General features: G+C 41.3%; 1 non-coding gene across 1 annotated transcript; it reads left to right on the top strand.

Annotated features, from left to right (window-relative positions):
- Window positions 1-4505: 4505 nt before the first annotated feature.
- Window positions 4506-4581, top strand: Trnas-cga. Its single transcript has one exon. It is a non-coding gene; the product is annotated as a tRNA-Ser (tRNA).
- The last annotated feature ends 8975 nt before the right edge of the window (window positions 4582-13556 follow it).

The following is a 13556-nucleotide window of genomic DNA, read 5'->3' as shown; positions in this document are numbered from 1 at the left end:
TCAGTATGTATCGAACACGGGACCTTTAGTTTTTGTGCAAAAATTTCACAAGACTGTTCACATGACTGCACAAGAAGGAAGCGACCATCTCTACCTGTCCACCTTTCAAGCGACGTGTGACGTTTCCGTTCAGGGCCAACCTAGACAAAATGTAGTGGTTTTGAGCCTTGCACGTTTGGAAAAGCAGGTTTAATGCATCGAGGGTACATATTGGAGAAAGTGGAGATCGACCATACAGTAGCGACTCAACACGACAAAATCATTGGGAGTAGAAGCTTGTGCTTTTGTAAATGGTTAGAACAGAAGGTGCTGACTACACCCAGATCTTGGTGGGGTTGTTCTAATTTATAATGTAAGCAATTACATAAAAATAAATCCATCTATTACCTCGTACGAATATCGAAAGTTCTCGAATTCCTCTGGTACAATTATCCTTCAACACACTTGGCTTTGTTACCTGCGACTAATTGGTTACTAAATCGGAGTTCCTTGTCTCAAATTGATAGATTTTCCCGTTTCAACATTATGGAAACACTCTAAAAGGATGTGACAACCCTAGTATCAAAATCACTGTGGGACTTAACATCTGAGGTCGTCAGTCCCATAGACTTGAACCTAACTAAACCTAAGGACATCTCACACATCCATGCCCGAGGCAGGATTCGAATCTGCGACCGTAGCAGCAGTGCGGTTCCAGATTGAAGCGCCCAGAACCGCTCAGTCACAGCGGCCGGCCCCAAGTATCAAATTTCTAGTAAAGAAGGTCCGGAACTATGCCATCGTTGATTTCAGTATGAAATATTCTCCTGGTTAGAACAAATGTATTTGAAATGTCAACTTTCCAATAAAGCGTCATATAACGCGGCTCAAATTTCACTTATGGTATAATGTAACAGAGATACAAGACTGGTTCAGTACATTTCTGTGCAATGGTACCTATTAATGGAGGAGTTCCACATGTCATATTCGTACTTGCATGTAGTACTGTGCTCGTCTGGACAGTGAGTTATTGGCTTTTTCCAACACACTCGCTTCATGTCGTAAATCGTGACAAGACTATACAATTTGGTGCTCGAGTTTTTCAACCGTATTGAGGGGAATGCTGGACACTTCACTTCTGAGATGATTCTAGACAGAAAAGGCCAGAGGATTGAGGCCAGGTGATCTTGGACGCCAACATACATGCCCACCTCAACATAGAGGGGACACGTGCAGTATTGGCCGGGTTAAAGTACTTCTGTTACGTGACTTCCATTTCCGACTCCAAATGGCAGAAGACTAAAATAAGCAGAAGCAAGCTTGTGTATCCACGTGCACTGGAGTCGGATATATTCCTCCTCTCTTCAGAGCTTTGCCTGCTCTGAGTGCTTGATGGTGTTGCTCTGGCTCTTAGCGCACGGAGGGTATTTTGAGGCATGTGGTACCCGCTGTTAAGGTAAGCGATTAATTTCGTTGCTGTATTTCGGTTATCTGTATTGTGTAAGTGACGATCTTTCACAAAAGTATCGTGATAATTCCTATAAAAGAACGTACAATATGACCAAATTCTATTGCATGGTTGTCGTGCAGTACCAATCACCAGATTATCTTGGGGCATCCGCCAGATGTAATTTCAATTTTTAAATTATATTTCCTTCCTCTCATTTCTTTTCATATTGAAATGGCAGAAAATGATAGAAAAGTAAGAGGAAAATGGAATGAAGAGTGAATGAAAATGGGTGTCTAACAAAATAACTGCGAGGGAGGCAGCTGAAGCGTTTTTAACAATTATAAAAGACAACGATCGCCACCGAATGGAAGAGATTAAAACCAGAAAAAAGTCTGAAACCGAGTCGAAAAAGGCTGAACTTAAGATGGGTGTCCGAAAATAAAATAAACACGCCAAGGGTGATCATGGAAAGCCAATTAGAAAGCGGTGAAGAAATTTAGAATTTACTGGAAATACTGGGTCAAGAGAAAAGATTGAAAAGTGTGTCAGGTGTTCGAGGCATCCGAAGAAGACCGGGTGCTGTGTATCACGTGTAGAGGCTGCGCACGTGTTGGGTGTGTGGATCAGGAGAATATTTTCTATTTCAGTTACGATCTCCGTAAAACAGTACACTAAATATTTTGTTGTTATTCAATAACTGTCAGTGCAGTTTATCATTAATAACCTATATTATCATATAAAAGACAATGGCCGATACTGCAAGACACTTTCTACAAGCCCTGTAATTGTAGCTCATTTACTTTCGATGTATTTAAATGCTGTAGATAAAAATAAAAGTCGTTACACTGTGCTATTAATAGAACATGTCTTGAGGTAAGAGAATAGTATATTAGTATTCCTATTAACCACCACAGCTACACAGTAAAGTCAGAAAACTTAAACCGGCAGACACGACACGACTCTGCCACTCATCTTGAACCACATTGGTGCGTCAGGCAACGTCTTACATCGGCAGTATAATGTGCCGATGCGCCATCACATTCCCAAATCATGGGCTGTGCTTGAAATACGAGTCTAATCAGACAGGCAGACTTAGTCGAAATGTTTACATTTCAAATACATTTTTATTAGCTAGGCCAGTGGTTTCCCACGAGGGGTAAAACTTGACTTCTCTGCCGACTTCAGTTATGTTTCGGTTACAAAACTAAATTGTTTTCAATAGATCATCACTATTATCACTATTTCGTAAGACTGTAATACTGATTTCATATTTTTCGTTATCAGTCTTCTATCTGGTTTGATTCAGCTCACAAGGAGTTGCTCTCCTGTGACAACCTATTCATCTCAGAGTACCACTTGCAAACTACGTTCATAAAATGTTCAAATGTGCTTCAATTCCTAAGGGACCAAACTGCTGAGGTCGTCGGTCCCTACTTAAACTAACTTATGCTAAGAACAACACACACATCCATGCCACTTCGCGCGGTGCAACCTACGTCCTCAATTATTTGCTGGATGTATTCCAATCTCTGTCTTCCTCTAAAGTTTTTACCCTCTCATACCATGAAGTTTAACGCTGACTCTTACAGAGAAGACAATAGCAGCCAGCCACATTTTACAATGCTATTTATTTATTTATACAGCGCCGTCACCGGTTTCGAACCGAAAGGTTCATCTTCAGACGGCTTGTTCGCGTTAAGATACGTTTGACATTAGCCTTCACTTTTTATTTTCCCAAATCACTTGTGATCATGCAGCAGTGAAGACTGTATGACGCACTTTTTTAAGTATATTTTCACACATAATCTGAAGCACCATTTACACACCAAGAAATTTAACCATATGGACGTATGTAACAGCCATGTGTGGTGAAATTTCTTGGTGTGTGAGTGGTGCTTCAAATTATGTGGTGCTTCAGATTATGTGTTAAACATACTTAAAAAAAGTGCGTCATACAGTCTTCGTTGTTGCATGTTCACAGGCGGCGCGGTTTTTTCAACGACACCACCAGCCCAAGGAAACTTCATCACTTGGGAAAACAAAAAGTGAAAGCTAACGTAAAATGTATCTTAACGTGAACTAGCCGTCTGAAGATGAACCTTCCGGTTTGAAACCGGTAACGGCGCTATTTAAATAAATAAATAACATTGTAGTACGTGACTGGTTGGTGTTATCTTTTCTGTACGAGTCAACCTATATTTTGCACACAGTCACGAGCTCAGAATATCAGTTTTCGACAAAATAGCGCCATGAAGTTATTCCCTAATGTCTTAATGTATGTCATATCACCTTGTCCGTTCTTGTCAGTGTTTCCCACATGTATCTTTCTTCACCGATCCTGCTGAGAACCACGGCATTCCTTACCTTATCAACCCACCTTTCATATTCTGCTACAGCATTACATCTCAAACGCTTTAATTCTCTTCTTTTCCGTTTTTCCCAAAGTCCATGTTTCACTACCATACAATGCTGTGCTCCAAACGTATAATCTTACAAATTTCCTTCTCAAATTAAAGTCTTTGTTTGATACTAATAGACTTCTTTCGGTCTGGAATGCCCTCTTTGCCTTTGCTAGTCTGCTTTTTATGCCCTCCTTGTTTTTCCCGATATGGGTTATTTTTCTTAGAAGGTAGCAGAGTTCCTTAAATTCGTCCACATTACGATCAACAATTTTCTCACTATCCTCACTTCTGCTCGTTCTTACATAAGTATTCCATAAGTTACAGCCCCCCCCCCCCCCAATACTATGAGCAGCATTAATGTGTGACACAATGTGGCGGAGACCACAGGTAATGAAATGAACATATGATCAACGTCTTCCTGAAATAGTCATTCAGTACACACATAATCCGTATCATGCATCTATGATACTAAGAGGGAGACATATGCATCACATGAAACTCCCTGGCAGATTAAAACTGTGTGACGGACCGAGACTCGAACTTGGAACTCGGGACCTTTGCCTTTCGCGGGCGAGTGCTCTACCAACTGAGCTACTCAAGCACGACTCACGCCCCGTCCTCACAGCTTCACTTCTGCCAGTACCTCGTGAAGCTGTGAGGACGGGGAATGAGTCGTGCTTGGGTAGCTCAGTTGGTAGAGCACTTGCCCGCGAAAGGCAAAGGTCCCGAGTTCGAGTCTCGGTCCGCACACAGTTTTAATCTGCCAGGAAATTTCATATCAGCGCACACTCCGCTGTAGAGTGAAAATTTCATTCTATATGCATCACATATTCTTAAATATCTCTTGGAAATGTCTACTCCGAGTAGTAGGACGTTCCAGAATAGACCATAAATAGCTTCACTATTGACTTCACCACGATAAATGAATTAATTGGAAGTTCATCACGGCCGTAACTATATAATGGCTACTACACTGCTGTAAGGCCTGCACGTTATTATTATTATGATTATTATTATTATTACTATTACTGGTGGCAGTCGTCGGACACAAAGAATTGGCAGCATGACGTCTTCCAATTTCTGTCAGTTCAGAAATAAGAAGTTCAGCAATCAAGCCATTTACACTTCACACTGGTCTCAGAAAGGTTGGGAACCAATGATCGAGGCAATACGGTGGAACCTCGTTTAACGAGCACCTTCCATAACGCGCAATTAGCAAAACGAACAAAACAAATTGTAAAAAGAATGACTTGCTTAACGAGCGATTTTTCGCATACCGAGTTATGATGATTTATTGTGACGACACCAGCCGTTCGCGGGCGGCGGGGAAAACGTTCATCATTATGAACACATTTCACTATCGGCAGCGTATGAACAATATCTTTAGTACACACTGCAGTCTGCGTTTAGCGCTCTTTCTGCTACCATCTTAGCGCAGCTTCTGATCACACATTTTTCTAAACTTGAATTCACACAGTGGTTTTTGTGTGTGTGTGTTTTCAGATTTTAATAACCTTCGTAGAAATGTCCTCGAAGATAAATCCGCAAAAAGATGCCCATAAGAGAAATAAAATACCTTAGAAATGAAACGTAAAATAATTGAAACGTAGTGAGAGCGCTGCTAATGTAGCACTCACATACAATCGGTCAGCAACAACTATTGGCACTATCCTCAAAACAAGAACATCCTCAGAAACAAGGACAAGATCAAAGGGAGTGAAAAGAGCATCTAAACAACGGTTTCGTATTCTGGACTTGCTGTTAACGAGAACATTACTTGTGAGAAGGCAACAATGATTTTCGCCGACATCGTTAAGAAGAGGCCAGGAGCATCAGCGGCCGAAGGAGTGTTAGGGAAGCCGTGGGTGGTTCGAGAAACTTAAAAGAAGAACCGGCATCTACAGCGTTGGGAGGCACGGCGATGCAACGAGTTCCGACACAGGCAGTGGAGAACTTCATCCGCAACTTCAAGATTCTCGTAGATTCCGAGGGTTATCTGCCGCAACAGTTTAACTGTGACGAGACGAGGCTTTTTTCGAAAAGATGCCGAAGCGTACCTCTATAACAGCAGAGTAGAACGCATTGCCCGGTCACAAGCTAATGACCGTCTCACACTGCTATTCTGTGGCAATGCAATTAAACTGCTGCTTGTTTACCGGTCAGAAACTCCACGAGCCTTCAAGGTTTGCGTGACACGTGACCTTTTTTGTGAATGAATCAATGAAGTGTGATCTTCGGTGAAAAAATATTGCTTGATATGAATCTGTCCCCCCACGCCATGCTTGTTACGAACAACGCTCCTGCCCATTCTCCAGGGCTACAAGACCACTTCCTCTGAAGAATTTCAATTCATCAAGATCCAATTTCTGCCTCCCGACCCACTACGTTACTCCAGCCCTTGGACCAGCAGATTATTTCTAACTCTAACAAGCTCTACATTAAAGCACTCATCAAGCACTGGTTTGAGGTAACTGAAACTACCAACTTCATTCAAAGGGAGTTTTGGAAATATCACTTCAACATTGTTGCCTGCGTCAAGATGCTGGAAAAGGCGAGGGAACGGGTTACAAAGAGAACTTCCTACTTCTACTTGGAAGAAGCTTTGGCTGGAGTGCGTCGTTGAATGTGACTCTGAGGCATTATATTCAGTACCTGTGGAGCCTGTAGTTAACGAGATTGTGCCTTTGGGACTAGAAGTGAGTAACAATGATATCAATGAGCTTGTGGAAGATCACCGTCAAGAAATGAAGAGCTAATGGAGTTGCACTGTGTTTCACAGCAGGAAGTTGTGGAGAGTTCTTCAGAGGAGGAATAGGGGGAGGAGGAGGAGGCAACAGCAAATTGGCAATCTTCTGGAGCAATAAGAGAAATGCTGAAAGCATGGGAATCGGTGGCACTGAACACTGAAAATCATCGCCCTTTTAAAGCAGTGGCTAAGCGCGCTACAAATTTATTTGACGATAATACTGTGTCGCATTTTTGCCAAATGTTGAAGCGTCGGCAGAAACAAATGACTATAGACAGCTTCCTAGTAAAAAATATTTTGTTATATACCGTGAATAATAAAGTACATAATACTATATGTACTATATGTATAATTTTCTTTGAATAAATGGCATGACCAAGATAAAACTTTTAGTACTTTTTCTGCGTGGATGGCATTAACGTATTTTACATTAATTTATATGGGGTAAATTGTTTCGCTTAATGAGTGTTTCGCACTGCGAGTAAGATTCTGAAACGAATTATGCTCGCTACGAGAGGTTTCACTGTATTTCATACCGAAGTCGGTGACGGCTCCTATCCATAAATATGGGACCCCTGGGAACTGAAGCTTTTGCTTCCACACTTGAGTCCAAAATTAAAGCAACAAACTGCTGTTTCCCGTCCTGCGTCTAATTCACGGTATAATCACATAAAATGTCAACAGATGTCCGTACACTCGTGTTCTGCACGGAAGATGGCATTCCGGACAACCACGCCAACAATGCCGGCAGGGCACCTATCGACGGGGGTAGTGTTTGCAGGGTAGTCCCACATCCACAATCGCTGTGCACTCAGTCACAGAATGTGCAGTATGTCACAGAGAAGACGCCCATAGACTCTCTGCTGTGAACGGCCATAAGAAGGATGGTTGCAGGACAGTGGCAAACTGAAGTGGCTCGATGGCTTAATGTGAATCGTTCTGTTGTTTCTCGGATGAGGCGACAGTTTACTGAGATCGAAACTGTGTCCCGTAGACCAGGACAGGGCCGACCACGTGTCACACTAGAAAGAGTGGACCGTTGTTTGGCTGTTAAGATCACGACGGCACCGCCTTACTACTGCACTGCAACTGGCATCTGACCTCGCAGCATCCCCTGGACGTGTTGTATCGAGACAAACTGTACAGAAGGCATTTATTGTTGGAGACCTGCTTCCTGTTTACCTCTGGTGTGCATTCACGGAAAGGAACGTGTAGAGTGAAGCCGTCAACATGCCACCTCGACGGTCGAACAGTGGCCCAACGTTCTTTCCACAGATGAGTCCCGTTTTGGTCTGGAGAGTGGTTCTCGACGGATTCGCATCTAGAGGGCACGTGGAACACTATTTCGTGACCCAAACAATGTGGAAAGAGACCGATATCGAGGAGGATCAGTAATGGTGTGGGCAGGGATTATGTTGACCACTCGAACACCTCTTCATGAAACTTTACCCCGCTATTCAGCAAGATTTAACTGCTGTCAGGAGATATTGGGATCTCATGCGCGTTTGTTGCGAGTTGCTGTGGGCCCAGACTTCGTATTGATGGACGATAACGCTCGACCTCATAGAGCACGGGTGGTTGACGTTTTTTTGGAAACGGGAGATATTGTATATTCTTTAGGAGGAATGGGCGTTATTGCCTCAACATGAGATTGACGACATCATTCACATCACGTCCCGTCATAGTCAGGCCTGTACTGGTGCCAGAGGTGGTCACACCCATACTGAGTACATTAACCAGTTGTCAGAATGTGTGTGCAAATCCATTAAGTTGGAGAAATGGAGAACATTTTTGTCTACCGTTATGTATGTTGCAGCTGATTACGTTCTGTATTCTCTGCGTTGTTTCCACTTTATTATCACCTGTTTATACTGTTTGGTGGCAAAATGCAAGCAATCTTGCAAAATTTCCGTTTGTTACTTTAATTTTGGAGACCAGAGTATAATCGTAAACTTGGGCGCGTGTCAATATTCGCTATTAAACACATACGAACGTGCACGCGCGCGCACACACACACACACGCGCGCGCACACACACACACACACACACACACACACTCAAAACAATTATTTTACGCATACAAATTTGCTACATTTCGCCAAACTAAAATGTGTTGGATGTCAGCTCATTTCCAGACCACATAGATGTCCTACCGACTAATTCCATTCCATTGTGACTAATCTTAACTTTGTATGTCTTCTGCATATTCGGTATTGTTATACTTGAAACGTTTTACCCCTAACTATACCTGTGGCGTAATTTATTACCCAACGTGTGAATCTTTTGTTTACAAGTCCGTTCCTATTGCAACGTTTCCACTCCGCTTGTGTGTAATCTTCGTAATGGCTGTTCTTTTGCATTGAGCAGGAGCGTGCTAATCACCGATGATTCATTATTTCTACCACACGAAGCTGGGAAACTTATTTTATCTATTGGACATCACAAATTGTTTTTCATTGTTTTAGACATAATTGGGTGGCCGGCCGGAGTGGTCGTGCGGTTCTAGGCGCTACAGTCTGTAGCCGAGCGACCGCTACGGTCGCAGGTTCGAATCCTGCCTCGGGCATAGATGTGTGTGATGTCCTTAGGTTCGTTAGGTTTAATTAGTTCTAAGTTCTACGTTCTAGGCGACTGATGACCTCAGAAGTTAAGTCACATAGTGCTCAAAGCCATTTGAACCATAATTGGGTGACATGTGAATGATGATCAAATCTTGGAGCTATTTTTAGCTAGTGAAGACTACTGACTCACTGGATACACAAGATTCTTTTGAAGATACAGCCGAGTTTAATGACAATGAAACAGAAGTACCTGATCATAAAACTGACAGTGAAAATACAACGAGGAAGAGGAAGAGTAGGAGAATGTCCGCGAAGAAAATCAATAAACAGTAAGACAATCAAACTAGTTTAACGGAAGAACCATTATAAATCAGAATAGCAAGATGATGCATCGAGATTTCATAAAACAACTTCGTAAGGGATTGATCAAAGCAAATATCAAAGACAGGAAAATGAATTCCAGAATTTTCTCAAAGTACCTGAAAACTGCAATGAATAAAATTCTTTGCAAAAATTCTGGAAATGAGGAAATGATAGCAGGGTTAACGAATCTACACTGGAAGGCCAAACGGTACCGAATGAGTCAAAAAAGTGAAAGGCACCACGATGCTATATATTCCACACTTTAACGACATGTTGTTGTTGTGGTCTTCAGTCCTGAGACTGGTTTGATGCAGCTCTCCATGCTACTCTATCCTGTGCAAGCTTTTTCAACTCCCAGTACCTACTGCAACCTACATCCTTCTGAATCTGCTTAGTGTATTCATCTCTTCGTCTCCGTCTACGATTTTTACCCTCCACGCTGCCCTCCAATACTACATTGGTGATCCCTTGATGCCTCAGAACATGTCCTATCAACCGATCCCTTCTTCTGGTCAAGTTGTGCCACAAACTTCTCTTCTCCCCAATCCTATTCAACACCTCCTCATTAGTTATATGATCTACCCATCTAATCTTCAGCATTCTTTTGTAGCACCACATTTCGAAAGCTTCTATTCTCTTCTTGTCCAAACTATTTATCGTCCATGTTTCACTTCCATACATGGCTACACTCCATACGAATACTTACAGAAATGACTTCCTGACACTTAAATCAATACTGGATGTTAACAAATTTCTCTTCTTCAGAAACGCTGTCCTTGCCATTGCCAGCCTACATTTTATATCCTCTCTACTTCGACCATCATTAGTTATTTTGCTCCCCAAATAGCAAAACTCCTTTACTACTTTAAGTGCCTCATTTCCTAATCTAATTCCCTCAGCATCACCCGACTTAATTAGACTACATTCCATTATCCTTGTTTTGCTTTTGTTGATGTTCATCTTATATCCACCTTTCAAGACACTGTCCATTCCATTCAACTGCTCTTCCAAGTCCTTTGCTGTCTATGACAGAATTACAATGTCATCGGCGAACCTCAAAGTTTTTATTTCTTCTCCATGAATTTTAATACCTACTCCGAATTTTTCTTTTGTTTCCTTTACTGCTTGCTCAATATACAGATTGAACAACATCGGGGAGAGGCTACAACCCTGTCTTACTCCCTTCCCAACCACTGCTTCCCTTTCATGTCCCTCGACTCTTATAACTGCCATCTGGTTTCTGTACAAATTGTAAATAGCCTTTCGCTCCCTGTATTTTACCCCTGCCACCTTTAGAATTTGAAAGAGAGTATTCCAGTCAACATTGTCAAAAGCTTTCTCTAAGTCTACAAATGCTAGAAACGTAGGTTTGCCTTTCCTTAATCTTTCTTCTAGGATAAGTCTTAAGGTCAGTATTGCCTCACGTGTTCCAGTGTTTCTACGGAATCCAAACTGATCTTCCCCGAGGTTGGCTTCTACTAGTTTTTCCATTCGTCTGTAAAGAATTCGTGTTAGTATTTTGCAGCTGTGACTTATTAAGCTGATAGTTCGGTAATTTTCACATCTGTCAACACCTGCTTTCTTTGGGATTGGAATTATTATATTCTTCTTGAAGTCTGAGGGTATTTCGCCTGTTTCATACATCTTGCTCACCAGATGGTAGAGTTTTGTCAGGACTGGCTCTCCCACGGCCGTCAGTAGTTCCAATGGAATATTGTCTACTCCGGGGGCCTTGTTTCGACTCAGGTCTTTCAGTGCTCTGTCAAACTCTTCACGCAGTATCATATCTCCCATTTCATCTTCATCTACATCCTCTTCCATTTCCATAATATTGTCCTCAAGTACATCGCCCTTGTATAGACCCTCTATATACTCCTTCCACCTTTCTGCTTTCCCTTCTTTGCTTAGAACTGGGTTTCCATCTGAGCTCTTGATATTCATACAAGTCGTTCTCTTATCTCCAAAGGTCTCTTTAATTTTCCTGTAGGCGGTATCTATCTTACCCCTAGTGAGACAGGCCTCTACATCCTTACATTTGTCCTCTAGCCATCCCTGCTTAGCCATTTTACACTTCCTGTCGATATCATTTTTGAGACGTTTGTATTCCTTTTTGCCTGTTTCACTTACTGCATTTTTATATTTTCTCCTTTCATCAATTAAATTCAGTATTTCTTCTGTTACCCAAGGATTTCTACTAGCTCTCGTCTTTTTACCTACTTGATCCTCTGCTGCCTTCACTACTTCATCCCTCTTTAACGACATAAAACTACAAAAACATGTTCTAAATGTCAAAAATACCTGTGCCAAATGCTTTCCATTGACAAAAGCGTGTGTCCGGCTGTGATGAACGAAAATAAGTTCTTAGCTGATTCGTTCATTTTTTTATTGGACGCCTTTGTTTAAATTTTCTTAGTAGTTTGGCTAATTGATCACTGTTAGCTCTCAATACGTATTTCTGAACATTCTTGAAGTATTATGTTAATTTCGAAAACTACGCTTAAGAGGCCGATGTTAATATAAGGGCCTTCATTGTGGTAATTACTTGTTTTCTTTTTTAATAAACTTCGATTTTACATTAACAGAAGTCTTTCTTTTAGCGATTATTTCACAACAGTTTAGAGTAACATGTAAGTAAATAAGTTTCAGATGTTTTTGAGGTCGAAAAGTACCCACCAAGTTACTGACGTCAGACCAAATAGCTAGTGTATACTTCCTTCATCATAAGAATAAGCCTGATGTAAACAAACACAAACACGATGATTGATCAGCAGCGATAGCTCTCGTATAAGGGTGGTGTTCCGCTCTTGGAAGTAGGTTCAACTTATGTGTTAGGTATCTTATTACTTTGTCACCGCAAATGAAACTTTCAGACGTTCTGACGTATTAACGGCCGTCAACGTTTTTCTTAATCGTACTGTAGCTAAGTAATTTGTATTTCAAAAATCGTGTACAGTCACAGTCTCTGAAAACGCTACTTGTGCTCTGATTGTCTCGCTGTTCGTACGTACTGTGAAAATAATGACACTGCTTCCTGTTTCGAGGTGAAACAAGCTTGCGTAGTAGTTGTTAGTGTTTTCCACAAGATTACAGAGAAAAATCAGCGTTGACATTTTTCGAGAAACACTAAGTAATAGAAATAAGGGATAGTATTTTAATTATATGCGTGGCGTAACCGGCAGCGGCATAGGTTGATGGGCGGCGGTTCGGAACTCGTTGCGCTCTATAATTTTTTTTTTTTTGTCGGTTTGAATACATAGACCATTTAAATATGAAGTTCATGAACTATTTGGTAATAAGGTAATACTTAACCATCATTGTTCAGGAAAATATGTCTTCTAGTTTCTAATTACATACATAATTACATTACGCAAAATTCTGGTTTTCGTTGCAAACACACATTCTTAATTATGGATATTTTATAAAAGATTGTTGAAGTTAATAAAACGTTACACAGTTAAATTTTCTGGAGAAAAATTAAAAATCAAATACCCTTTGTTTGAACACGCCCATTGTTCTCAAGGGCAGATGTGGTCTGTCAAGAGTCAGACTGACAAGCGCCGTAGAACAATAATTTTCACGGCGTCGAGCACACTTTTCAAGTGCTGCATTTTTATAGTCGTCACGTGAACACTGCAATATGTACCCAGTGGAATTGACCTAGAGCCAAGTTAATGGATTTGTTGCGAGAAGTAACAAGACATTTTAGTTGCCAAACGTACTGGAACTAATTCATGAGGTTTGTGACACGTCACTGCCGAACGATGGCGAAACTGTGGATTTTTTGGTGGACTGGGATTCTGTTGCTGATCGCCTCGTTATCAACGTAGCAGTACTGAAATGTATTTCTCGGAGTCCAATATGGAAGGAATTGAGAGATTACCAACCGACTGACTTAAATACCTTCAGTGGCTTCAATATTTAACTAAATGGCGAAATACCAGCAGTGCGATTTTACGCCATACATAGTTCACGTAGAAAAATTACCCATGTTAAAGTCAGAAATTTTCATCACTTTTGTTTTTAATTATAATTCTATGTAGCTAAGATCGAGAGCA

The sequence above is a fragment of the Schistocerca piceifrons genome, chromosome 6, assembly GCF_021461385.2.
Source record: "Schistocerca piceifrons isolate TAMUIC-IGC-003096 chromosome 6, iqSchPice1.1, whole genome shotgun sequence".
NCBI lineage: Eukaryota > Metazoa > Arthropoda > Insecta > Orthoptera > Acrididae > Schistocerca > Schistocerca piceifrons.
This window is presented reverse-complemented; position numbering and strand designations above follow the sequence as displayed.